The 27,126-nt window shown below is 42.2% G+C and overlaps 1 pseudogene across 1 annotated transcript in view; it reads right to left on the bottom strand.

The window, feature by feature from the left end:
• Window positions 1-4,678: 4,678 nt before the first annotated feature.
• Window positions 4,679-27,126, bottom strand: part of LOC311123467 (regulating synaptic membrane exocytosis protein 1-like) — a 34,777-nt pseudogene continuing 12,329 nt past the window's right edge. The window contains exons 11-28 of the transcript in view: window positions 26,893-27,040; window positions 26,373-26,426; window positions 25,151-25,322; window positions 24,802-24,906; window positions 24,217-24,279; window positions 23,198-23,275; window positions 22,694-22,810; window positions 21,308-21,385; window positions 20,379-20,444; window positions 18,663-18,778; window positions 18,390-18,517; window positions 17,864-18,027; window positions 17,460-17,671; window positions 17,168-17,330; window positions 16,876-16,988; window positions 5,318-5,419; window positions 5,081-5,220; window positions 4,679-4,894 (exon numbers count right to left, since the gene is read on the bottom strand). The product of the transcript in view is annotated as a regulating synaptic membrane exocytosis protein 1-like (transcript). The remainder of the gene's footprint in view (window positions 4,895-5,080; window positions 5,221-5,317; window positions 5,420-16,875; window positions 16,989-17,167; window positions 17,331-17,459; window positions 17,672-17,863; window positions 18,028-18,389; window positions 18,518-18,662; window positions 18,779-20,378; window positions 20,445-21,307; window positions 21,386-22,693; window positions 22,811-23,197; window positions 23,276-24,216; window positions 24,280-24,801; window positions 24,907-25,150; window positions 25,323-26,372; window positions 26,427-26,892; window positions 27,041-27,126) is intronic.

Here is a 27,126-nt window from a genome sequence, read left to right on the forward strand (position 1 = left end):
TTCCATGTAGTCATGGCTCTATGTAGTACTGTGCGCCTCCCATAGTCTGTTCTGGATTTGGGGACTGTGAAGAGACCTCTGGTGTCTTGTGGGGTATGCATGGGTGTCTGAGCTGTGTGCTAGTCGTTTAAACAGACAGCTCGGTGCTTTCAACATGTCAATACTTCTCACAAATACAAGTAGTGATGAAGTCAATCTCTCCTCCACTTTGAGCCAGGAGAGATTGACATGCATATAAATAATGTTTGCTCTCTGTGTACATCCAAGGGCCAGCCGTGCTGCCCTGTTCCAATTGCAATTTTCTTAATTCCCTCTTTGTGGCACCTGACCACATGACTGAACAGTAGTCCAGGTGGGACAAAACTAGAGCCTGTAGGACCTGCCTTTTTGATAGTGCTGTTAAGAAGGTAGAGCAGCGCTTTATTATGGACAGACTTCTACCCATCTTAGCTACTGTTGTATCAATATGTTTTGACCATGACAGTTTACAATCTAGGGTTACTCCATGCAGTTTAGTCACCTCAACTTGCTCAATTTCCACATTATTTATTACAAGATTTAGTTGAGGTTTAGGGTTTAGTGAATGATTTGTCCCAAATACAATGCTTTTAGTTTTTTAAATATTTAGGACTAACTTATTAATTGCCACCCATTCTGAAACTAACTGCAGCTCTTTGTTAAGTGTTGCAGTCATTTTAGTCACTGTAGTAGCTGACGTGTATAGTGTTGAGTCATCTGCATACATAGACACACTGGCTTTACTCAAAGCCAGTGGCATGTCGTTAGTAAAGATTGAAAAAAAGTAAGGGGCATAGACAGCTGCCCTGGGGAATTCCTGATTCTACCTGGATTATGTTGGAGAGGCTTCCATTAAAGAACACCATCTGGGTTCTGTTAGACAGGTAACTCTTTATCCACAATATAGCAGGGGGTGTAAAGCCATAACACATCAATTTTTCCAGCAGCAGACTATGATCGATAATGTCAAAAACTGCACTGAAGTCTAACAAAACAGCCCCCACAATCTTTTTGTTATCAATTTCTCTCAGCCAATCATCAGTCATTTGTTGAATGTCCTTCCCTATAAGCATGCTGAAAGTCTGTTGTCAATTTGTTTACTGTAACATAGCATTGTATCTGGTCAAACACCATTTTCCCCTAAACTTTACTAAGGGCTGGTAACAGGCTGATTGGTCAGATATTTGAGCCAGTAAAGGGGGCTTTACTATTCTTAGGTAGCGGAATGACTTTTGCTTCCCTCCAGGCCTGAGGGCACACACTTTCTAGTATGCTTAAATTTAAGATATGGCAAATAGGAGTGGCAATATCGTCCTCTATTATCTCCAGTAATTTTCAATCCAAGTTGTCAGACCCCGGTGGCATGTCATTGTTGATAGACAACAATAATTTTCTCACCTCTTCCACACTCACTTTACGGAGTTCAAAATTACAATTATTGTCTTTCATAATTTGGTCAGATATAGTTGGATGTGTAGAGTCAGTGTTTGTTGGTGGCATGTCATGCCTAAGTTTGCTAATCTTGCCAATGAAAAAATAATTAAAGTGTCAATCGGTTTTGTGATGAATGAGCCATCTGATTCAATGACTGATGGAGCTGAGTTTTCCTTTTTTACCTAAATTGTATTGAAGGTGCTCCAAAGCTTTTAACTATCATTCTTTATGTCATTTATCTTTGTTTCATAGTGTAGTTTATTTTTTTTTTTTATTCAGTTTAGTCACATGATTTCTCAATTTGCAGTACATTTGCCAATCGGTTGTGCAGCCAGACTTATTAGCCATACATTTTGCCTCATCCCTCTCAACCATACAATTTTTCAATTCCTCATCAATCCACGGGGATTTAACAGTTTTTACAGTCATTTTCTTAATGGGTGCATGCTTATTAGTAACTGGGATAAGCAATTTCATAAATGTGTCAAGTGCCACGTCTGTTTGCTCCTCATTACACACCATGGACCAACAAATATTCTTTACATCAACAACATAGGAATCACTACAAAACTTGTTGTATGACCTCTTATATACTATATTAGGCCCAGCCTTTGGAATTTTTATTTTCCTAGATATGGCTTCTATATTGTGATCACTACATCCGATGGATCTGGATACTGCTTTCAAGCACATTTCTGCAGCATTATTAAAGATGTGATCAATACATGTTGATGATTTCATTCCTATGCTGTTTGTAACTACCCTGGTAGGTTGACTGATAACCTAAACCAGGTTGCAGGCACTGGTTACAGTTTGAAGCTTTTTCTTGAGTGGGCAGCCTGATGAAAGCCAGTCAATATTTAAATCACCCAGAAAATATACCTCCCTGTTGATATCACATACATTATCAAGCATTTCACAAATGTCCAGATACTAATGCAGTTATTTACATTTACATTTACATCATTTAGCAGAGGCTCTTATATTGTTATGAAAGATACCAGTTGATAGAGAATGATAGTGTACCAATGGCTTTAGTAGCACTTCATATGCTTCAAAGTGCCTCACCTACCTTTGTTAAGGTAAGGGAAATTCGTTAAAAAGTTGTTAAAACGCTTAATATGTTGGCGCCTTAATATGTTGACTTCTTTGTACTGCTCAGCAGCCATTTTGCGGTAGTTAAGTTAATCATTTTTATCATCATATACCCCGTTTATCGACAAGGGTGAGTCAAAAACCGGAGTCGATTTGCCCACCATTTTCTTCCACAGTCTTTTATTTGTAAATAATAAAAATGAACTCTTGAATATAAAACATACACATCAGTAGAGCCACATCTGTTATACAAACAAGAAATGTTGAAGTGAATACTTCTTTCCTAGATATCGTGTTTTGAGTGGAAACTCATGGACTGTAAACAATCAGTATCGTGGCGTAATACCAACAAAGGAAAGGGCAGTGGGCCGCACCGCAAAGGGTTCAACTGAAATGTCAGCTAACAACATTTTTATGGGCTTTTAAGATCAGTCCAAACCATGAGAAATAGGGGGATTAAAGTTTTGCGGTTAAAGAAACAAGATGGCATGTGTTGCAAATAGTCATGTTGGTTTTGGCTGCTATCAGGAGAAACTGAAAGATCTGTTGGTTCCCCCTTGTGGTTGGGCACCGCTCAGCGGCTCTCAAAGCACAGGGCAGGGGGCTCTGATCTGTTCCCATAGGACCAGGAATGTTTGGATCGTTTTGCGTGTGTAAATATCGTCCCCCTGACTCATATTTACAGCATGTGCGGGTGTTTATAGGTGATAGGTGTATAGTCAGTTACACTCATTTGATAATCATATATATCTATATCTTTATAATTTATGTCAAGTCATAATTATACTTCATATACATTAATCTTTGTTTTTATACACACATTCGCTACCTCTGTTTCTAGCCCCACTGCCATAGACTACAGTTAAAACACCTAGCTCCTCAGATAGTCAGTTTGCTCAGTACTACGATACAGCACTGTTCTCCAAAGGGTTCAAAAGGAAGAAAGACAAAAGGCTTTTTGAGACTTCCTAATATGGAAATTCGTACGCAGAGTGGGAGGTGTGGCCTGGGCGGAGCTTATTCCCCCGGTGTCCGCCCTTGGATGGCGGATGGCTTTTCTGTTTGTATTCATATTCAGTACGAGCAAACTGTACAAGTACATGCAACATACAAGCTGGCCTAAAGTATGTGGAACTAACACACATTTAGTCTCTTTTTAAGTAATTCGTCTGGCTTTTGTTTTACAAAAAAATGTGCATGCAGCTTGGGCCGGGGTCCCGAGTCATGCTGCGCCCGCCACGCTCGTGGGGGGGGGGGGGGGGGGGGGGGGGACGAGAGAGGGGGGTGACGTGACCTCTGCTGGTCTGCAGACCACCGTCACTCGAAACCAAATACGCACACAGGGAGTCTGCACCACATGGAACCATTCTCAACTCTAGGCAAATAGAATATGGAATAAAATAGATCCAACCATCATTTGGCCTCTGTTCTTTTTTCTCTTTCACAACCATTCGTTGTCTGAAAAATAATCAAGCTTTTGTGCTTGCGTTGATCTTAGAACAAGTATTGTTTCCACCTGTGCAGCCTCCCTCCCCTAACAGGTTGTGCAATCATGCCAATCCTCACAGATATAGCGACGCCATGACGACCTCAATGCTGAAACGCATTTTGATGGGCAGCTGTCGGCAGGGCGTCTTCAATCTTTTCCCTTTGTCTCCTGCACATTCTTTATGGCCTCACAATAACCTCTTCACTGATTGGCTACACCAAGCCTGGGCCGACATCCCTTGTGCCCCCTAACAGAGTGGGCTGCATGAGTCCCTTCTATCTCAGGAGCACAAGCCATAACACATTCAATGGAGGGAGTGGAGGGATGGACAAAGAGGGGACAAAGAAAGGATATGTCAGAGAGGAGGGGGATGGATACATAAAAAGGAGGGATGAGGAATAGAAGAGGTGAGACTCAGGAGCAAGGCCCTAGCAGCCCAGAGAAAGGAGGGAAAACGGAAGGAGGGAGGCATGGGAAGTGATTGTCTGACTCCAGCTCTTATTGGCTAGTTCTGTCTCTATCTCTCTGTCTGGCTTTGATTTGCTTAAGGTCTATCTTGGCCCTAGGTATGTGGTCATGCACTCTGGTCAGTTTTGGTCCATTGGTTGTGGTCCATTTGGGGTTGTGGTTGCGTTATGGTCACTAAGAACGCATACCAGCTGGTCCTGAGCTGTCCAAGGATGTCTGGGACGCCCGCCGAGTAAGCGAGGCTAAGGTAGGGTCCACCAATGAGGAAGGAGGAAACAGTTTGTACCAGCCAATCACTGTGCTGGAGAGGTCCAGCTCCTCCAATAGGATCTGTGCAACTCCCATGAAGCATTTGTGATCCAGTCGCCCGTAGTCGCCCCAGACTATTACCTGTGGAGAGGGACAGAGATAAGGCCAAGGAAACGCACGTACGCATCACACACGCACGTACGCATCACACACACACACACACACACACACACACACACACACACACACACACACACACACACACACACACACACACACACACACACACACACACACACACACAGTACAAGTCCCTGGTGTTATTACCTGGAGGACCTTCCCCTGTGGGCTCTCCTCAAACAGCAGGGCCTGCTGGTAGAGTGGCTCCAGGGTTTTACGTGCAATCTTGGTTTTCTTTTTGGCTTTACAGGCTCCGTTATCCAGCAGGTATGCCTTGACATAGGGAGCTGCAGAGAGAGAGTGGTGTGGGGGAGAAAGGTGAGGGAATGGAGAACAGACACATTTATCTGGGATTTTGTGTGTGTGTGTGTGCGTGTGTGATACCTGGGAGTGATTTGGACCCTGGTTTGGGGGTAAGGCCACGTGCTCTGATCACCTCCACCTCCAGCTGGCCTTTTTTGTCCATCATTCCGATCTGAACATCTCCTGTAAACCATAGACATTATATCATCAGTGGTGTGTACTGTTGGATGCCAAGGGAATCCAGGCTCCCCAGAAACATTTACAAAATTATATATATAAAAGAATGAATCTTTCATCTCTCTGTGTTTCATAATAAGAGGCTTAATATACTGTATCTCACCGGAGAAAACATCCTAGCGAGCAAAACAGCGCCCCTCTGTCTCTGTATGTTTAGCCCATCTATCTGATGCCGTTCAGTCAAAAAGAGTATGACATTGTTGCCGCCCATAGCATTGAATGCAAGGGAAGCCAGTGAGCATTTGGCCTCCCTTGATAAAAAATATATAAAATAATAGCCAATCAGCGTTGAGCTAAACTGAGTGAGCTCAATTGTGAATGGTCCTAGCGCGCAAAAAAAAATGTGTCAAGGGAAGCCAGTTTGGATTTGGCTTCACACCAATCACATCACATTAAAAGCAGAACGTCATTTACAAATAAAATAAAATAATTTTGCATCTCGTTGTGTCATTGTCCTCCGGTGGCTAGCTAGCTAGCTAAAATCATCCCATTCCTAAATTAGCCATGGATGGAGATAGGGATTTGCACTTGTGGTTTTACTTAATTCTCTGTATTGGCCAATGATTATAACAGCGATTCTGGATTTCCGGGGGCACGAATGACGTAACACACGTTTCCCGGAGCTGCGCCAAGTTGTGACAAACCTTCTTTAATTTAGAGCACAGTTTAATTTATTGTTTAATTAATTTTACTTTACTAAGTATTGTTTACACAGTTTCATATCTCATTGCTCTTCCGAACAGTAATAATGGCAGTGAATTGCTGAATGGAAGATTGCTAAAGTAGGCCGCAGAAAATCCTTGGATTTTCCTGAATGATTTACCAACTGGAGAGGCGGGCATATTTGTCTGCTCCTAACACAGTTTCGGTTGCCTTGGTCAGCAGAATATCCGAAGCAAAGTTTTTCATCTCTTTTCTCTTCATAACAATGAAAAAAAACAATATAATCGCTGTAAACGCGACTTGACATAAGAAGCCCGCATTCAACTACCGAACATTCGTCAGCAAACTAGCACAGCCGCTAATTGGGTAAATGGTCATATTTCTGTTATTTAAAACATCAGTCTATTGTACAACTTGACTTCTATAGCTGAGCTTCATTTCCTAAACATAATCTGACTCTTCACTGTTTCACAAATCCCGGGTATGGCCAATAAAAGAGACACTCGCTCTAAAAGAGACCCTCCCAAAGAAGGCCCCATTCAAGCCCTAGGCTTGCCTGGGCGAGCAACCCCGCCAAGCAATATCAGCTTTAATATTGCAGATAGATTGTAACTTCCATCAATGTAATTGTCTGCATCACTTCCAATCCCCCATATGTTTTTTTTCTCTCACAAATATATATATATATATATATATATATATATATATATATACATACATACATACATACATACATACATACATACATACATACATACATACATACATACATACATACATACATATATACACATACATATACATATTTCCCTTTATTACTTTCCAACCCCTCCACCCCTTCCCTAATTGGAGTAAACTAGTGAACAACAATGCTTAGGCCTCTACTTCCAGCTTATACATACTATATACATTTTATGGACACAGTCAATTTTACAATAATTCTATTTAGTTTGTTTTTACTCCTGAACTTCCTCTACCCTCAACCTCTCTGATCATTTTCATGATGTCCATCCGGTTTGCTTCTATATGCCATATCTTTCTAACTGTGCTCTTTCACAAAAGCTCTCAACCTATAACCTATATACTTATTATGGACACAGTATGCTTACATTATTAGTTATCTTGTTGTTATTAGTTGTTGTTAGTTGTTATTAGTCCCATCCTTCAACTCCATTCAACACCACCCATCTATCTCTTAACACCATCCATATTGGATTTCTATTTGCCATATATTTTTCAACTGTACTGTGATGTTTTACAAAAGTTCTGAACCTTTCTATTCTCATTGTTTCTACAGATTGTAAATTGAAAATAAACATTTTTGCTAAAAGTATTATTATATTATTGATCAATTGACTATGACTTTTCAGATCACCCAGTAATGCTATCTGCAGGGTTAGCTCCAGGTAAATATTGCAATCCTTTAGCCATTCCTGGACCTGTGTCCAAAAACAAGATACAAATGGACAGTACCAAAACAAATGATCTAATGATTCTGTCTCTTCGCAGCAAAATCTGCAGAGCTGGGAAGATTGTATCCTCCATATAAATAACATTCTATTGGTAGCAATAATTTTATATAATAATTTAAATTGAAAAATTCTAAATTTTGAATACGGCGTTGTTTTGTGTATCAGTTCATAAACACTATGCCATGGGATCGGTACGTCAAAAATCTCTTCCCAACTATTTTGCAATCTAAATGGGATGGCTGTCAAACCTTTGGTCCTTAAATGAAACTGCTATACTTTGTTATTTATCACGGTTTTCTTTAACCAATTATGTTATTTAATGCAAGGCCGACAGACAAGTTCCTTACAATTTCCCCCTTCCACTTTCCTCTTCCAGTTTTGCGGTAATGCTGCAATTATTTGGTTGTAATGTTGGGTAGAGCAGACATTTCCATATATTTTTGTTAGCTGCATGTGCAACATAACTCCACCAGTCCTACCAATGATACCATTTACGAAAATTATACCTTTTATAAACATTTTGTAAAAAAAAAAGGTTTTCTATCACAATATTTGTTGCATTATTTGTTCTGTCGTTTCTGGAGGATTAAATTGAAATTGCTACCAACTTTATATGGCTTGTTTTAGAAATAGTGATATTTGGGAGATTATTTCCTTTTCAAATAACTGAAAGTGTGAGGTTGTAATCTGAATAAAGGGAAAAGCCATTCTTGAACATTGGGTGAGACAATCTTACTAATTTGCTAGAGAACCAGTTCGGATTTAAGTATAATTTTTGTATGACTGAAGCTTTTAGTGATAGGTCTAATGCTTTAATATTTAAAATGTTCTGTCCTCCGAATTCATATACATTATATAAATAGGCCCGTTTAATTTTGTCTGGCTTGCCTTTCCAAATAAAATGGAATATTTTTTTCTCATATAATTTAAAAAACTGTTTGCTAGGTGTAGGCAAGACCATAAGCAAATAGGTAAACTGGGATAATACTAAAGAGTTAATCAAGGTGATTTTTCCACAAATTGACAGGTATTTACCTTTCCATGGTAGCAAGATCTTATCTATTTTTGCTAAATTTCTATTCAAATTTAATGGAGTGAGATCATTTATTTCATTTGGGATATGTATTCCGAGTATATCCACATCACCATCAGACCATTTTATTGGTAAACTACATGGTAATGTACATTTTTATTTTTTTAGTGATCCAATACATAATATAGTACATTTATCATAATTTGGTTGTAATCCAGAGAGGTTAGAAAATGTATCTAGATCCTCTATGAGGCTGTGGAGAGATTCAAGTTGTGGATTTAAAAGAAAATAGGAATCATCAGCGTACAATGACACTTTTGTTTTTAAGCCCTGGATTTCTAATCCTTTGATATTATTGTTGGATCGGATTTTAATAGCTAACATCTCGATGGGCATAATAAATAGATATGCCGATTGTGGACAACCTTGTTTCACTCCTCTTGACAGTTTAAAACTTTCTGAGAAATAGCCATTATTTACTATTTTACACCTAGGGTTACTATACATGATTTAAAAAATGTATGCACTCACTAACTGTAAGTTGCTCTGGATAAGAGCGTCTGCTAAATGACTAAAATGTAAATGTAAACGTAACCAAAATTGATATGCACCAGGCATTTATATATAAACCCCAGTCGTACTTTATCAAATGCCTTTTTCCCAGATTTTCATAGTGTTCTATTGTTTCCAGTACTTGCCTTATATTATCTCCAATGTATCTTCCATGTAAAAAAAACCTGTCTGATTAGAATGAATAATGTCCGACAATATTTTTTGCTATACATTTTGCTAGAATTTTTGCATCACAACACTGAAGTGTAAGGGGCTTCCAATTTTTTTTATGGACTGGATCTTTGTATTTTCCACTTGTATCCTGTTTCAGTAATAATTAAATCAGACCTTCTTCTTGAGTGTCTGATAATCTACCATTTACATAGGAGTGCTTAAAACATGCTAATAATGGTCCTCTGAGTATATCAAAAAAGGTTTGGTATACCTCGACTGGTATGCCATTCAACCCTGGAGTTTTCCCAGACTTAATGTCTTTAATTGCATCCAGGACGCTGTCCTTAGCTTGAGAACGTTCACAGAAGCTTTGGATGGGCTCAAAAGAGACATATGATCAGTTTGACACGAAAATTGACACTCTCTCCACAACTCTCCACTCAGAAATCACCTTAAGGAAGAACTGAAATCATCTTTAGCTGCACTACAGGCAACAGTGACTACACAGCGCACTACCATACTTGAGCTAGAGCGATCTCTGCTGTGTCTTAAAGTGATGACCTAACCACCCTTCAGGCTACAGTGAATTCGCTCTCATCTGATGTTAAAGCGCTTAAAGAAAAATGTGAGGACCTAGAAGGACGTCAACACCGCCACAACATATGCCTGGAGGGCATTGCTGAGGGTCTGGAGGGGCCCCGCCCAACAGACTTTGTTTCCCAACTATTGCAGGACATGCTTAACCTTGAAGAAAAACCCTCTTAGACCGTGCCTATAGGTCACTGCGAGCTAGACCCAGAGAGGGTGACCCCCTACGGCCCTTTGTCATTAGAGTGCATTACTACCACGTCTGGGACCAGATCCTGCGCCGAACTGGAGAAGCATCACCCTTACTGTACCGAGGCAAGAGACTGTTCATTTTCCCAGACTTCACTGCCTGCGTGGCCAAGAAACAAGTGGTGTTTGGTAACGCAAAGTGGCTTCTGCACACCTGTCCGGGAGTCAAGTTTGGCCTCTTCTTCCCAGCCGAGCTCAGGATCACACTACCAAGCGGAGCTCTTCACAAGTTCAATGACCCGACCACTGCAATTGACTTTATCAACAAGAACTTGAAGGAAACTGCTCCCCCAGACTGACCGGAGCAACGAGATGGATATTTAGCCTATCTGCAGCGCAGTGTTTGATAGGTAAGGCCCGACACATTTAGCCTACTACAGTACCTCCTGTTTTGTATTTGCATTATAGGTACATTTTCCTCATTGTTGGCTGAAATAGTAAGCCTCTATTCATGTAATATATAGATTTTTTATTTATTTTGTCATTGTTTTCTATGTAGGCTTGTGGAACAGGTTCCCTTTTATTTTGTCGAGGCCATAAACTGTCACGCTGCCTATGTTATTTGATTTAACACCCTGTCCTTAAACTGGTTATTTATATAATTGTTTTTATATATATTTTCTCTTTTATAATATAATTGTCAAAATGCTCCACTTGAGTTTAGCCTAGCTGCTGGAACCACTATGTTTCCTGGAGAGTATTTAGGAGCTTGTATACTAAGGGGGGATGCACACATCTTGTTTGGGAAGACACTTCAGCGAGTGGGAGGTAGTTCAACAGTTTTTTTGTTTTTTCTCGTATGTCAGGTTCGGTCTTCCGCTTACATTTAAAAGGCTACACTCATTTCCTATTTTTCCAAAGGATGACTCAACAACCTAATTTAATAGGGCAGTCGACTGGGAGTATACTTACATTTTCTAGTTGGAACTGTAAAATGTTTGAACCAACCAGTCAAACATAGTAGAGTACTTCATCATTTTCAACATCTGGGAACACAGATTGCTTTCTTGCAAGAGACCCATCTGAGAGTTTCAGATCACTTTAGATTGCGACCACTTTTCAAAATAAATCGAGGGGAGCTGCAATTTTGATACACAAATCGGTGCCCTTTGTTTCTTCCAATGTTATTTCCAATGCCAATGGCAAATATATTATTGTCACTGGCAGAATCTACAATACTCCATTGATCCTTGCCAATGTCTATGCGCCAAATTGGGGTGACCATTTTTTTTCTTGTGCATTTCTGTCTTCACTTCCAGATATGACCTCACACTTATTAATCTTGGGAGGCGATTTTAATTGCTGGCTTAATCCTACTTTGGATCGTTCCTCCAACAAAATTAGCACACCTTTTAAGTCTGCTAAGGTTATCCAAGAAGAGACTCTCTGGACAGACAACTCGTATTTTACAGTTAGACAGTTCTTACGCTACCTCACCATCCCCAAATGTGTACAGGGATCGACTCTCTTTACAAGCTGAATTCAATAACTTGTCAACAGGCCAAATTGAGGAACTGCTGCTTAAGTCGCAACATACTCACTATGAGTATGGTGACAAGGCAAGTAAATTACATTCTCATCAACTTCGCCAGTCTTCCTCTGCTCAACAAATGTCTCAAATTCAAACACCTACAGGTGCAACAATATATCCCCAGCTAATAAATAACCAGTTAAAGGACTTCTATGCCTCTTTATATACTTTGGAACAGTCTGCTGACCCCTCGGCTCTTGATACATTTTTTAATACTCTAACTGTCCCAACAATTGATTCAGTCTCCAAGCTTCAATTGGAGGAACCTATCACCATTGAAGAGATTTTAGAGGCGGCACGTGCAATGCAAGGTGGTAAATGTCCTGGACCAGATGGGTACCCAATATAATTTTATAAGACGTTTCTGGATAAATTAGCCCCGCTCTTGATTAATATGTTCCTTGAATCCTAAAATCAGACAACTCTTTAATGTTATGTATAATCCTTCTGTATCAAAGCTCCCAGAGATTCTAATCTCTCTAGATGCTGAGAAGGGTTTTGATAGAGTGGAGCGGGGCTACCTTTTTCAGACCTTATAAAAATGTGGTTTCGGCAAAAAATTAATTACTTGGATCAAGTTACTATACACTTCTCCACTTGCATCTGTCAGAACGAATAACACCCACTCATACTATTTCCCTCAGAGGCACTAGACAGGGGTGTCCAATGTCTCCCTTGCTTTTCGTCATCGCCATCGGCCCTCGCTAGATCCAACCCACATATAACAGGAGTGTTCAGAGGCGACATCGAACAAAGGGTCTCACTTCATGCTGATGACTTGCTTCTCTATATCTCAAACCACAATGTATCCTTACCAATTGAGCTATCTGTTCTTAATGCATTTGGCCTAGTCTCTGGTTACAAGTTAAATCTGAATAAGAGTGAGATTTTCCCTTTAAATGCGGCAGCTCGTAACTACCCATTACACACATTGACTTTCAGAGTAGTTCTCAACAAATTGACATACTTGGGGGTACATGTCACTGAAAATTTAACCTTTTTAAGGCTAATTTGACTCATTTTTACATTTTACATTTTAGTCATTTAGCAGACGCTCTTATCCAGAGCGACTTACAGTTAGTGAGTGCATACATTTTCATACTTTTACTCCTCTCCTTACTTTGGTGGAGAAAGATTTTGAGTGATGGTCACTACTCCCCCTATCATTAGCTGGTCGAACTAATTCGGTTAAATTGAATACCCTTCCTAAATTCTCCTACCTCTTTCAATGTATACCTATTTTTAGTCCCAAATATTTTTTCCGCAAACTCGATGGAATTATCTCAGACGTCATCTGGAATAAAACAAATCCAAGGATCCACAAGGTGTTCCTGCAAAGGCCTAAACCCTTAGGGGGCGTGGCCCTACCTAATTTCCAGTTCTATTATTGGGCCGCCAACTTCCGTGTAATTCAGTGCTGGATCCGTGCAGATACCCCATATATCATTCCAGCATGGTTGAAGATGGAATCTTCCTCATGTACAGTGGGGAAAAAAAGTATTTAGTCAGCCACCAATTGTGCAAGTTCTCCCACTTAAAAAGATGAGAGAGGCCTGTAATTTTCATCATAGGTACACGTCAACTATGACAGACAAATTGAGATTTTTTTCTCTCCAGAAAATCACATTGTAGGATTTTTATGAATTTATTTGCAAATTATGGTGGAAAATAAGTATTTGGTCAATAACAAAAGTTTCTCAATACTTTGTTATATACCCTTTGTTGGCAATGACACAGGTCAAACGTTTTCTGTAAGTCTTCACAAGGTTTTCACACACTGTTGCTGGTATTTTGGCCCATTCCTCCATGCAGATCTCCTCTAGAGCAATGATGTTTTGGGGCTGTCGCTGGGCAACACGGACTTTCAACTCCCTCCAAAGATTTTCTATGGGGTTGAGATCTGGAGACTGGCTAGGCCACTCCAGGACCTTGAAATGCTTCTTACGAAGCCACTCCTTCGTTGCCCGGGCGGTGTGTTTGGGATCATTGTCATGCTGAAAGACCCAGCCATGTTTCATCTTCAATGCCCTTGCTGATGGAAGGAGGTTTTCACTCAAAATCTCACGATACATGGCCCCATTCATTCTTTCCTTTACACGGATCAGTCGTCCTGGTCCCTTTGCAGAAAAACAGCCCCAAAGCATGATGTTTCCACCCCCATGCTTCACAGTAGGTATGGTGTTCTTTGGATGCAACTCAGCATTCTTTGTCCTCCAAACACGACGAGTTGAGTTTTTACCAAAAAGTTCTATTTTGGTTTCATCTGACCATATGACATTCTCCCAATCCTCTTCTGGATCATCCAAATGCACTCTAGCAAACTTCAGACGGCCTGGACATGTACTGGCTTAAGCAGGGGGACACGTCTGGCACTGCAGGATTTGAGTCCCTGGCGGCGTAGTGTGTTACTGATGGTAGGCTTTGTTACTTTGGTCCCAGCTCTCTGCAGGTCATTCACTGGGCCCCCCGTGTGGTTCTGGGATTTTAGCTCACCGTTCTTGTGATCATTTTGACCCCACGGGGTGAGATCTTGCATGGAGCCCCAGATCGAGGGAGATTATCAGTGGTCTTGTATGTCTTCCATTTCCTAATAATTGCTCCCACAATTGATTTCTTCCAACCAAGCTGCTTACCCATTGCAGATTCAGTCTTCCCAGACTGGTGCAGGTCTACAATTTTGTTTCTGGTGTCCTTTGACAGCTCTTTGGTCTTGGCCATAGTAGAGTTTGGAGTGTGACTGTTTGAGGTTGTGGACAGGTGTCTTTTATACTGATAACAAGTTCAAACAGGTGCCATTAATACAGGTAATGAGTGGAGGACAGAGGAGCCTCTTAAAGAAGAAGTTACAGGTCTGTGAGAGCCAGAAATCTTGCTTGTTTGTAGGTGACCAAATACTTATTTTCCACCATAATTTGCAAATAAATTCATTAAAAATCCTACAATGTGATTTTCTGGATTTATTTTTCTCAATTTGTCTGTCATCGTTGACGTGTACCTATGATGAAAATTACAGGCCTCTCTCATCTTTTTAAGTGTGAGAACTTGCACAATTGGTGGCTGACTAAATACTTTTTTTCCCCACTGTATGCCATCCTCACTGGATGCTTTGGCACATTCCCCTATTCAAGTTATACCAAAAACATTTTAGTAAAAACCACTTTCAAGATCTGTAACCAGTTTAGATGTCACTTTGGTTTGCAAACCTATTAATGAAGTGCCCCTCTCCTCAGAAATAGTAGATGGAGCCTTCTCCATGTGGTTCAGCCTTGGCATCAAATCATTCAATGATTTGTATATTGACGGCACGTTTGCATCGTTCCAACAACTCTCAGCTAAATTCCACCTTCAGAATAGTTGTTTCTTTAGATATCTACAAGTGCACAGCTTTGTCCTTGACATGACCTCTCAATTCCCCACTCTTCCTGTGGGCCCTCCCACTGATGCATTTTTCACACCATCCCCAACAGTAAAAGGTATTATTTCTTATAGCTATGATAACATTTACTCTCTTCACAATCATTCATTCGCAGCTATTAAAACTTTATGGGAACAGGATCTAGATGATGAGTTTACTGGTGACACATGGGTAGATATTCTGTACCGTCTCCACTCCTCTTCTTTTTGTGCCAAACATGGTTTGATCCAATGCAAAATCCTCCACTGCACTCACTGGACTAAACTCAGGCTTTCTAAGATCTATCCTGATGTCAACCCTGTTTGCGACAGGTGTCGGCAAGCTCCTGCTTCATTAATACATATGTTTTGGTCCTGCTCTTCTCTACATAACTATTGGTCTGCCATCTTTGATGCCATATCTAAAGTATTACAAGTGCCTTTTGCTCCTACTGCCATAACATCATTATTTGGGGTAATACCTGATACTATAACACTACCAAAACACACATCTGACTTTGTAGCCTTTGTGAGTTTGTTGGCAAGAAGGTTGATTTTACTTCTGTGGAAATCACCCTCTCCTCCCTCTCATTTTGTGTGGATTAAATATGTCTTACACTTTAGTAAATTGGAGAAGATAAAATATACCCTACGGGGATTTTCTGACAAATTCTACCGAATGTGCCAACCTTTCTTTACCTATGTAGAGACACTGCAATTTCCCTCTACTCTACAGTAAACTGCCTACCTAAGCGTTGTTTTTAATTGATCTACCTTTGTGAGTGTTTAATATTAGCCTGTCTTATTATTATAACTTTTTTATACGTTTTGAAGACCAGACATTTGTGTGCACTTTGTTGTTTCTAATGTATGTTTTGTTATGAAAGAATTACTTAAGTATTTTATATTCTCGTATGGACATATACATTCCTACTTCATTCAAAAAGCATGTTCCCATGGTATATCGAATGTATAAAATCACATGTGCAATGTACAGTTTTTCAAGCATTGTTTACTGTAACTGTGGAAAAAAATACCAATAAAATACCCCCCCAAAATTATTAAAATATTAAACAGCCATTCTGATCCAACCATAAATTCATATATTGTGCGCCTGGCCTGAGAGGATGGAAGTTCAATAGGTAGCTAGATGTAGTAGGCTAATGTTAACTAGCTGGCCTGGCGCATCGATGCCCATGAAAGGAATTTAGGATAGCATGCAAGCACTTTAGCCAGGTAGCCTAGGACAACAAAAAACTGTATGACAGAGTCATAGACTGTTTTGGCAACATGAAAGAGAGGAGGATGGCATTGGCGCTTCTCTATAAGTAGTGTGAGTCAACATGTTTTTTCTACTTTCACACACGCGCGCACACACACACACACTTTGTTCTAAATCAATGGTTGTTTAGCAGTCTGAAAATGTCAGAAACTGTTTGTTACATGCTGAATGCTTTGTGGACTTCACCGGACAGATGTTGCTCTCCGGTTTTGTGATGAAACAAAGGTGTGGTTGAATTTATTCTACCACTGTGCCTTCTTATTGTCTTGGCCTTTAGGCCTATATATCATGGTCGCAAGACATATGAACTAACAGGTTATAGAGCAAACAATGCAATTACCTGGCTTGGCTTCCTCAGTGATTTTACACACGCATCGCTACTGTCCATCATACCCAGTTAAATTAATGTATCATACTGTATGTAGTATATTATGTCAGGTTACACAAGTCATTTGTGCCACTCACCCATGGCGGGTGTGGCTAATGTTTGCCGGCCCACCAGTTGGGCGGGGCCAAGGCCATCCAGGAAGTCACTGAACTGACTGTCAGCCCCCAGCCTCATCCCCGAGAAGATTAGACTGGAATACACACACACACACACACACACACACACACACACACACACACACACACACACAATGGGGTTAGACTACTGACTATCAGACTAAGATCAGAATAACGTTAGACTGGATAAGCACTGAAGTGAGAATGACACTACCACTACAGTCAAAGAGAGAGTGAGGCTAGAGATACTGACTTCCCCTCAGAGCTGTAGCTGTTCATGCTGCCGTCGGTGGAGTCTCTGCTGGCCTGGCGGTTCATGGCAGAGCGGGGGTACTCTACAGCCATACCCACCTCTGTACTCCGCTGGATCTGAATTTTGTTCTTTTTCTTGCCCTTCTTCTTAGTATCCACCACCACTGTTTTTTTATTACACACACACAACAAATACAACAACAATAATTCATATTACAACTGGTTTTTATATGGGTGCTGGATCCAGGGCTTGTTTATGGTAGAGTCTTGTTTGTGTGGTCTGTCTGTGTTACCTTTCTGGGAGGTGAGCTGTGAGGTACTGCAGCTGCGTCTGGAGGGCAGGCCCACAATGGCCACCACCCGTTGGCTGAGGCTGGAGCGCCGCTTCTTGCCCCCGCCCAATGCTGTATCTGATTGGCTGCCGTCCGTATGCTCAATGCCAAAGATTTCACCGCTCACGCTGGTGCTCTTCAACATGCTGCGGCCTGATGCATGCATCGCCTTGCTACACACACACACACACACACACACACACACACACACACACACACACACACACACACACACACACACACACACAGAGACAGACAGACAGACAGACAGATACATTTTGTAGTCTTTACTGCAACACACAGGCGTGTGTGTGTAAGTGTGTGTGTGTGTGTGTGTGTGTGCCTGTGTGTGTGGTTCTATTTACTTGAAGCGTCCCCGGGGTCTCTCTGACTGGATGGACATGTAGCTGGTACTGCTGATGCGGGAGGCACTGCTGGTACGAGAGATGGCTGACACGTCGCTGACATCACTGTCTGAAGACTTGCGGGATACGTTCTCACAGCTGGTTCTCCTCTGGTCCTTATACAGCTAGAGGGAGAGGATTAGAGAGGGAGGGACAGAGGATGAGAAGATATATACACCTATTTCATGCCAATAAAGTTCACTGAATTGAATTGTTTTGAATTGAGAGCGGGGATAGAGGAGTGTGGGGTGAGAGAGAGGCAATATTAAGATGGAGAGATGGTCATAAATATGGGGAGTAAGAGAGAGAGGGACAGAGAGAGATGGAGAGAGGGACATAGGTATGGGGAGTAAGAGAGAGAGGGACAGAGAGAGATGGAGAGAGGGACAGAGATATGGGGAGAGAGAGAGGAACAGAGAGAGATGGAGAGAGGGACAGACAAAGAGGGTTAGGGTTAGGGGCTGACCTCAAGTGACAGGTGACTGACCTCGCGTTTGCTCTTGAGCACCCTCTCCACATCCCTGCTGGAAGTGGACGGAGCAGCAGAACTCCTGTAGGAGTCCCTCTGCTGTACCTTCATCTGGAGCTGACGAACACGCTCCTCTGCTGCAAGAGCTAGACACACACACACACACACACACAGGGAGGAATTAGCAAAAATATGCACACACACACACACATTTAATCACCACACACATATCACCACTCACTCATTCACTCAGGTTTACAGACAAAATCAAGTCAAGAAAGCCACACACACCTTGCTCTACGGGGCTGCTGCTCTTGTCTGGGACCTGTGGGAGTTGTCTGACCCTGCGAGCTGCTGACGAGGACGTCACTGAGGAGGACAGAGACGCACCACCTTGGAGGTGGCCCCTGAGAGAGAGAGATAGAGAGATGGAGCGAGAGGGAGGATGAGAGAATGAGATGGAAATCCTGCAACACCACTACTAGTTTCTCTGTTAGACACAGAGTTTTGACACATATGAACTAAGAGGCGAACACGAGACAGAGTCAAGCTTGGTCGGACAGTGAGGGGAAGTATACTACATGTAATATGCAGCTCAGTGTGGCTGGTGTGAGGTCCTGTAGCAAAAAGAGCTTGATACATTTAGACCGTGAAAAACATAGACAATTAGCATTATTGAGTGTACAAAACATTAAGGACACCTTCCTAATATTGAATGGCAACCCAGCCCCCCCCACGCGTCAATAGACTCTAGGGGGTTATTAACCTGTCTCCTACCCTTCATCTACACTGATTGAAGTGGATTTAACAAGTGACATCAATAAGGGATCATAGCTTTCACCTGGATTCACCTGGTCAGTCTATGTTCTTAATGTTTTGTACACTCAGTGTACACTTACACACACACACACACACACACACACACACACACACACACACACACACACAACCCACCACACACTGGCCCATGGCTGGGGTACAACATCAAATAAATAGTGCATTATAGGCAGTGGAACCATGGAGGAGGAAGGCAATAGCTCTCTCTCTCTCAGGCTGCTCCTCCAGGGGGACTGAGGTGAGGGGTCAGAGGTCAGCACCTGTATGGTTGGGGTGAGCCCGGGGCCAACTCACGGAGGGTCCCCTTACCGAGCGGCCGCAGGGGAGGGGGCCGTCTTCGGGACCCCCTCAGGATGGAGGTGGGCTTTATTCTGGGGGCCCCCACACACACACCATACACACCGTGTGCACAAAGTGGCAGCATGCAACAAGGAAAGAAAATAACAGAATAGAGACAAAAAGGAAAAGTGGAAAAAAACGAAATTATATGAAAAGAAAAGATAAAGAAGAGTTGTCAAACATATTGAAATCAGCATACACAGTGTAAGAGACATCTCAGAAGATAACATCGTAAAAGGTGCAGGTCAAACTACCTGATTCCATATTAGGGAAGATCCCACCTTGGTACTGAACTGCCAATTACAAACGCAAGCTCATCTTGCCTCCATCTCAGTGAATCCTGACCCATGCTATCATGCTTATGTTAGCATCCCCATGGTAACCACTGTACTGCACTGCAGCCCAGGACAGTACATGTGTAGGTGACTTAATCTGATAGATTATTCCAAAATTAACGTTTAAAATTGTGGTCATGTGGATGAACTGGTGAACAGAAAAGAGGGGGACCCCCACTAGAGTTAAAACTCACCATTTGGTACAGATTTAGGATCAGTTTACCCCAAACAAATCCTAACCTCAATTATTATGGGGGAAAACTGATCTTAGATCAGTGTCTAAGGGGAACTTCATCCTAGTCTGGGAATTTGTGGGAGGGGACAGATTATGATGGCAGGATGAATCTCGCAATGAGATTCACATGCTCGACTCAAACTTTCATTTCAATTCTGTACTGATGTGAATGGGAGATTTTCTGAAAGTTTGAGGATTGGGCCGGAAGTGATGATGTTGAAAAACTAAAATCAGGGTATATGTTATGGTTGGCCCCCTTACCTGTCATGGTCAGGGAGCTTCTTGCCCAGAGTGTGACAGGTGGATGAGTCCAGGGTCCGAGTTTGCCTGGGAGATGGGAGATGAGTGGAAAACAGAAAGAAACGGATGGAGGGATGAATAAATGAATGGAGAGAGTATGGGACAGGGGTAAACAGCTGGAGTAAGTGAGAGAAGTCTGCTTTTCTATTTGTAATGAATCGTATAGCCATATGCTCTACAGAAGACAAGCCAGTTAAGCGATGGATTTGATGAAGTTGTCAATACACAACAATGGAATATGGAGTATGGAACAATGATCATGAAGAAGCATCACACACTAATGCATTCATTGAACAAGTACTGTGTGTGTGTGTGTGTGTGTGTGTGTGTGTGTGTGTGTGTGTGTACCTCTTCTTTGCACTGAGGTGGTTAACTGTCTCCTGTCTAGGAACTAGAGGCTCCATCATCCATTGGCTTCATACACACCACAAACATGAGGGTGATGAGAAACACACACAAACAGACACACACACACACACCACACACACCACTTACATAGATATAAACTCAACTTTAATCCTGAATTACATTGAATCTGTTATGAATATGAAAGACACACATTAGCGATAATGATAAAAGCTCGGTTGGCAATGCAGTAGACAGACAAAAGCTTCTGAAATCCTTATAAATTCATAGACTAAAAAAGAAAAAATAGCTCAGCGATTCTTAAGGAGAAGATAGAGGCTGCTAGAATGCTAGAACACAATCTGGATCCACCAGATACTATGCCAAAAGACCCTGTGCATAGTCCCATAGAGCAAAATGATCAATTGCGATACGTTTAGGGTTAGAAGTGAGCTAATTATTAGTGTTTGCATTTGGGTTTAGTACAGGCGTGGGGTTGGGTTCAGCTGAAAACAGGGGGGATTGTGGCGGTGGGGAAGGGGTACCTGTCGTCTTCTGGGGAGGCGTGTTGGATTAGAATCCTGGGGCTGGCGGGGCGTCTGCGGGGCAGAGACTGGGAGCAGCTGTGACCCGCAGCACCCCCGGTGGACACACAGAGAAACAAATGCATCATGGATCACCTGCACTCTCATTTGGGGATGTATCGAGTTCATGGGTCTATCATATCTCTGAGTCTCAGTTTAAGGCTGTTACCACAAAAATGCACACATCATTTCAGACTAATCCCACAAAAAAGGACCCTCCCTTTAAGGCATCTCACAAAGTAGCTATGTACAAACACTCACTCCACCAGACTATACAAAGAGAATGGATTATTTCAGACACCGCAATACTTTGCACTAGCACTATACCAATCCTTCTGCACAAACCTTAAGCGTGCATTTAAAACTACATCCACCACACCCTCCTCAACAACACACACACACACACACACACACACACACACACACACACACACACACACACACACACACACACACACACACACAGGTGGTAGAGTGTCTGAGGCTGGATGCAGGCAGTGTACAGGTCAGTGGGCTGGTACCTTTGGGGCTCTGGTGAAGGAACACTATGGTTCCTTTCTGGGTTCAGACAGTTGGTGCTAGCGCTCCTAGTCCTAACCCTGTCCAGAGAGGTATGTAGATCACTAGCCCAATAACATGCCATCCAATGCAGGAGAGGAGAGGAGAGGAGAGGAGAGGAAAATGAAAAAGAAAGAAATGTTAGATACCTAAATCATAAAGGACATGCTAGTCTGAACGTTGTTTTGAGTGATTAGGTGATTGATTGGAGTCAATACAAGTCATTCAGTGTTGGGGAGTACTGAACTACATGTATTACAACTAGTAATTTAACTACATTTTCAGTAGCGCGGTAGTAGTTGAACTAAATTCAAATCTTGGTAGTGTTTTCAGTAGTTAATAACTTTTTTGCCATGTAGTGGTGTAGCTAACTACTGGAAGTAAACTTTTCTTTGCAAAAATCAAATCAAATATGGGTGGTAGATAAGAATTTCCTTTTTTTTTTCAGCATCAGACCTGCCTAATTCTCAGTTGAAACATAGTTTGTAGTCCATGACATTTCAGATTTAGATATGATAATTTTTCATAATTAACTACTTTTTCATAGTAACTGTAGTTAAGTAAACTATATTTTTCTTAAGGGTAGCTTTAGTGTAGCTTAACTTCTTCCAGTGAGAAGTAATTGGTAGCTTGGTAAACTATATTTTCAGAGTAGCTTCCCCAACACTGAAGACATTGTCAGGTAGTGAGATAGTCAGGTTGTCATGGAGACCTGTTCTCCGGTTGTCAGAAGAGTTCTTGAACATGGTATGAGGAGGTCATTGAGGGCTGAAGGTGTGTGTGTCTTACCTAATGGTGATCTCGTCTGTAAACCTGAGAACTCGTTGTGTCAAAGAGCTGCGCATTGCCGTGACAACACTGGAGCGCACCATTGACCTAGTCTTTAGACATGCAGGCAGCGTGGAACTTCACTCAAGACAATGAGAAAACCCCCAAAAATGTAAGCATGCAATAAAAAGACAACAAAAAACAACTTCACATCAAACAAACAGAGGCCAAGAGTGGGAAAGGATTTGTGTGGTAGCCTACAACTATGGACAATACTCACATGGGCAAGATAACTGTTTTTGGAGCACAAACTGGACTACTTGCAATACTTGCTCCAAGTCAATTGATGGAATTCATCCCAAAAAATAATCAGTAAGACCAGGATACAGTCTGGTACATATGATGTAGTTATACGAGGTCAACTCAAGTGACATTAGCTCTTGAACATAAAACGACACTGACGGCGGTACAAAGTTGGGAGAGGAGCCACTTTCCAACACAACCTTTCTCTCTTCTTCCACGTACCTGTAAATGTCCTTGTGGATGCCATTGACTAAGAGGGGCATCTTAGGGGGGAGTGCGTTACTTTGTCTAGAAGATTCCCTGGGGGTGAGTCATGTGATGTGTGCATGCAGGAGACAGAGATAGAAAACAGGGAAGAGGATGATGGATTAACAGAATGGAAACATAATTCCTAAAATACTGCTAAAGAAAGACAGGAGAGCAGCATGCCAGGCGAGTGGAAGCATGTATGCCAGGCTTTACCAGCCTCTACCAGCCATACTTTACTACTTACCTATGTGGGTGGGCTCACTGGGCCAGTATTGCACCTTTGTCCAATATATTGGATCTAGTAATTTTACATTTTTACAGATGCTCTTATCCAGAGTGACTTACAGCAGCGATTAGGGTTAAGTGCCCTGCTCAAGGGCACATCGACAAATGTTTCACCTAGTCGGTTCCAAACCAGCAACCTTTGGGTTACTGGCCCAATGCTCTTAAATGCTAGACTACCTGCCATCCAGTAATGCACTGAACTAAAGTGGCCTCTAATGTTGGATGAACATTATTACAACCGTGAATGGACCAGTATAGCTACATGATGCTAACTCTGAATAACTAGAAGCCCCTCAGGCATTGGCCAGGGTCAACAGAGGCTTTGTGCGGTCAGTAGTGGACAGTCCCAGTGTTGACGTCTGTGTGGGCGTGTGTTGCATCACTGTCACATGGGATAGGATGGACACACTGAAATGTCCATCACTCTCTCACACACATTATGACAGAATAAGATGCATTTAGCAGATCGGGTGAAGTCATCTAAGAAATCTACATACATCTTTATGCAGCTCCAATATTAATGTATATAAAAGGCTAAACATTTAAGAGAAGAACCACTCAACCATGATGTGCTTAGGATAAAGGTTGATAAGGCTAGTGCGAATGAGGATGATGATCATACCCAATACTACTACTACTACTACTACTGCTACTAATAATAATAATAATATTAAAATATAAAATAAAACGTGATGACACCTGTTTACCTTTTAGTGTGTAGGCATTCTGCACTTTTGCCTCGCATTGACTGGTGGATCATGATGACCTCACTGTAGTTACCATGGGGATGGATGACACATGAGGAAATAAACAACGAAGCCAAACCGGAGGACAGAGAAAGAACATAGATACAAAGCTGAGCCAGCGGAGAACAATGGGACAGGTAGAAGTTACCCCTAACCACACATCTAGGATCAGATGATTCTACCCCATTTCCTAACCCTAACCATTACAGGGGATGAACAAATCTGACCCTGTATCAGTGGTTAGGGGCAACTTCTACCTACTCCGATGACAGCAACTCTTGTCTCATGGCAATAACTTAATCGTTCTGAGTCTGAATCAACAAACAACAGAGACCAAATAAACAAGTGGCCAGCCATATCCAAACATAATCCTCACAATTCATTGTGCTGAATTACAGAAAGCCAGAGAGAAGAAGACAAAGGAAGAAATAAAACCGAAGGTACTTTCTGAACTAAAAGAGACGACAGGGAGAGGGAATCCATGGCCACCTGATTGTACACACACACGCACACCGACACACAAACACAACACACACACACACACACCTGTCATCTACATAGTCCTGCTCCTGGTAGTGTCCTCTGGTAGAGTCATAGTAGTGGGTGGGAGAACGAGACCTCCTACTATGGTGGATCTCATCATCCAAACTCCTGACACAGAGGGGTGAGAAGGATATGGAGATATGGGAGAGGGAGAGAGTTGGAAAGAGAGAAGGGGGGGGGGAGGCTTTTAGCTGTGGTAACACTGCCCAAGTTGGCTGTGTTGGCAGTGACAGTAAGAGCAATATTGGCAGCACTACTTGTTCTGGGTCAAGAAAGCCAAAACATTAAGTTGTCCTTCAAGTTTTCTCCTCCCCCTCTTTCTTCATCAACACCCCTTCTCTTCTCCTCTCACCTCTGTGTGGGGACGTTGGCGGGTCGTGATCGCCCCCTGCCCTGTTCCTCTCTGTGAGGAGAGACAGATCGAGAGCGATGCTGGGGTGTCCTCTTCTGCTCCGGCACCTCCAGAGTGGCGGCGTGGGGATCTTTCTGCTCCCTCCCCCTCTCCCGCGAGCCCCTCTCGGCAGCTACACACACCCGCAGGGGGAGAGAAGCTGTGTTCATAAAAGAAAACATACATACAACATATTGTCCCAAACTGGCACAATTGCAAGCAGGTTGACGTTTATTGTCATGAATCTTGCCCTGGAGGCAGAACCGAGTGATTTTTGCTAGATGGGCCAGCTGCAAAGTCAAAATTGGCTATATCGTAAAAATGTATGATTTTTTTTTTTTGCTTTTTGGTCTTCATTTAAGGTTAGGGTTGAGTTTAAAATCAGATTTTATGACTTTGTGGCTTGCCAGCTAGCGACCACTCCGCAGAACTGCCTACAGAGCAAGAGTTATGACAATATATGCCAACCTGCCAATTGCAGGCCTCAGATCTATGACAATACTAATACAAACTACTCATGCCGGATGAACTCAAGGATACCCACTGTCCCTGCTTTAACAAACAACCTCCTACCGTGACCTTTGATTGAATAAAGAAATAAAGAACTGCCTGATGCCGAAACAGAAAAAAATCACACTGCAATCACACTGCAATCACACTGCAATCACACTGCAATCACACTGCACAAGTAATTGACCATTTTCTGAATGTCCATGTGAGTGTTTTTAAAAATTATTTCTAAAGGAGAGGAATACTTCATTAAAGCTGACAGTGGGTGTGTTTATGTTGGGAAAAGAAAGCAAGTTATACCTTCCATCTACAGTGTGGTTTTCTACCATGCACGGACAAGAAAGATTATGAAAGGTTAGCAGTTTGAAAGTGGATGTATCAATTTCTTTCTCTATTTCTCTATCTCTCCTTTTCTCTCGCTCTCTCCTTTTTCTCTCTCTCTCTCTCTCCTTTTTCTCTCTCTCTTTCAAACACACACATATGCACGCATGCAAGCATACACACACACACACACACACACAGACACACACACACGCACACACACACACAAACACAGCAGGGTAGTTTTCTGAGGCCCAGTGTTCTGACGACAACAGAACCACATATTAAGTTGTAGAATGTCGATGGAATGTCTCTCTCAGTAAGAAGACAGCATGCCCATGGTCCCACCCACCTTTAGACATAGGTCCAGTGTCATCGTACTCAGGCTCTTTAACACGCTGAGAACCTGCACAATGGTGGACACACATGAAAAACACAGGCACATACAGGAGGAATGGGGTAAGCAGACCACATTGATATAGACATGCATGCCGACACACACACACACGCACACACACACACACACACACACACACACACACACACACAGGAGGATGGCTCATAATAATGGCCAGAACGGAGCAAATGAAATGGCATCAAACACATTGAAACCATTCCGCTCCAGCCATTACCACGAGCCCGTCCTCCCCAATTAAGGTGCCTATACCAACCTCCTGTGACACACACACATGCACAAACCACATTCACATACATACAGTAATATCTCAAACACACACACATTACTCACACACACACACATTACGCATACACACAACTAACACAACTAACACACAATAGGGTAAGCAGACCACATAGAATACAAACAAATATATTGTGAACACACATCGCACATGCACCCGTCTGTGACTTACGCTGCAGCTTCTTGCTGGGTGTGTCTGTGTTTCTGCGGGGCATGTAAGGGGATGGCCGGGGCAGGGGGATAGACGACATGTCGTGGGTCTGCAGCTTGTACCAGTGAGGCTTGTCATCTAACGGGGCTGTCTCCAGCTCTATTAAGATCTAGACATATGTAACCCATATAAACAAGCTCAATCAGTTAAACACAAGGCCAATGACAGCAATTCATCCACTCCTAGATGCACAAT

This window comes from Coregonus lavaretus (genome assembly GCF_964263955.1).
Source record: "Coregonus lavaretus genome assembly, contig: HAP1_SCAFFOLD_2304, whole genome shotgun sequence".
Taxonomy (NCBI): domain Eukaryota; kingdom Metazoa; phylum Chordata; class Actinopteri; order Salmoniformes; family Salmonidae; genus Coregonus; species Coregonus lavaretus.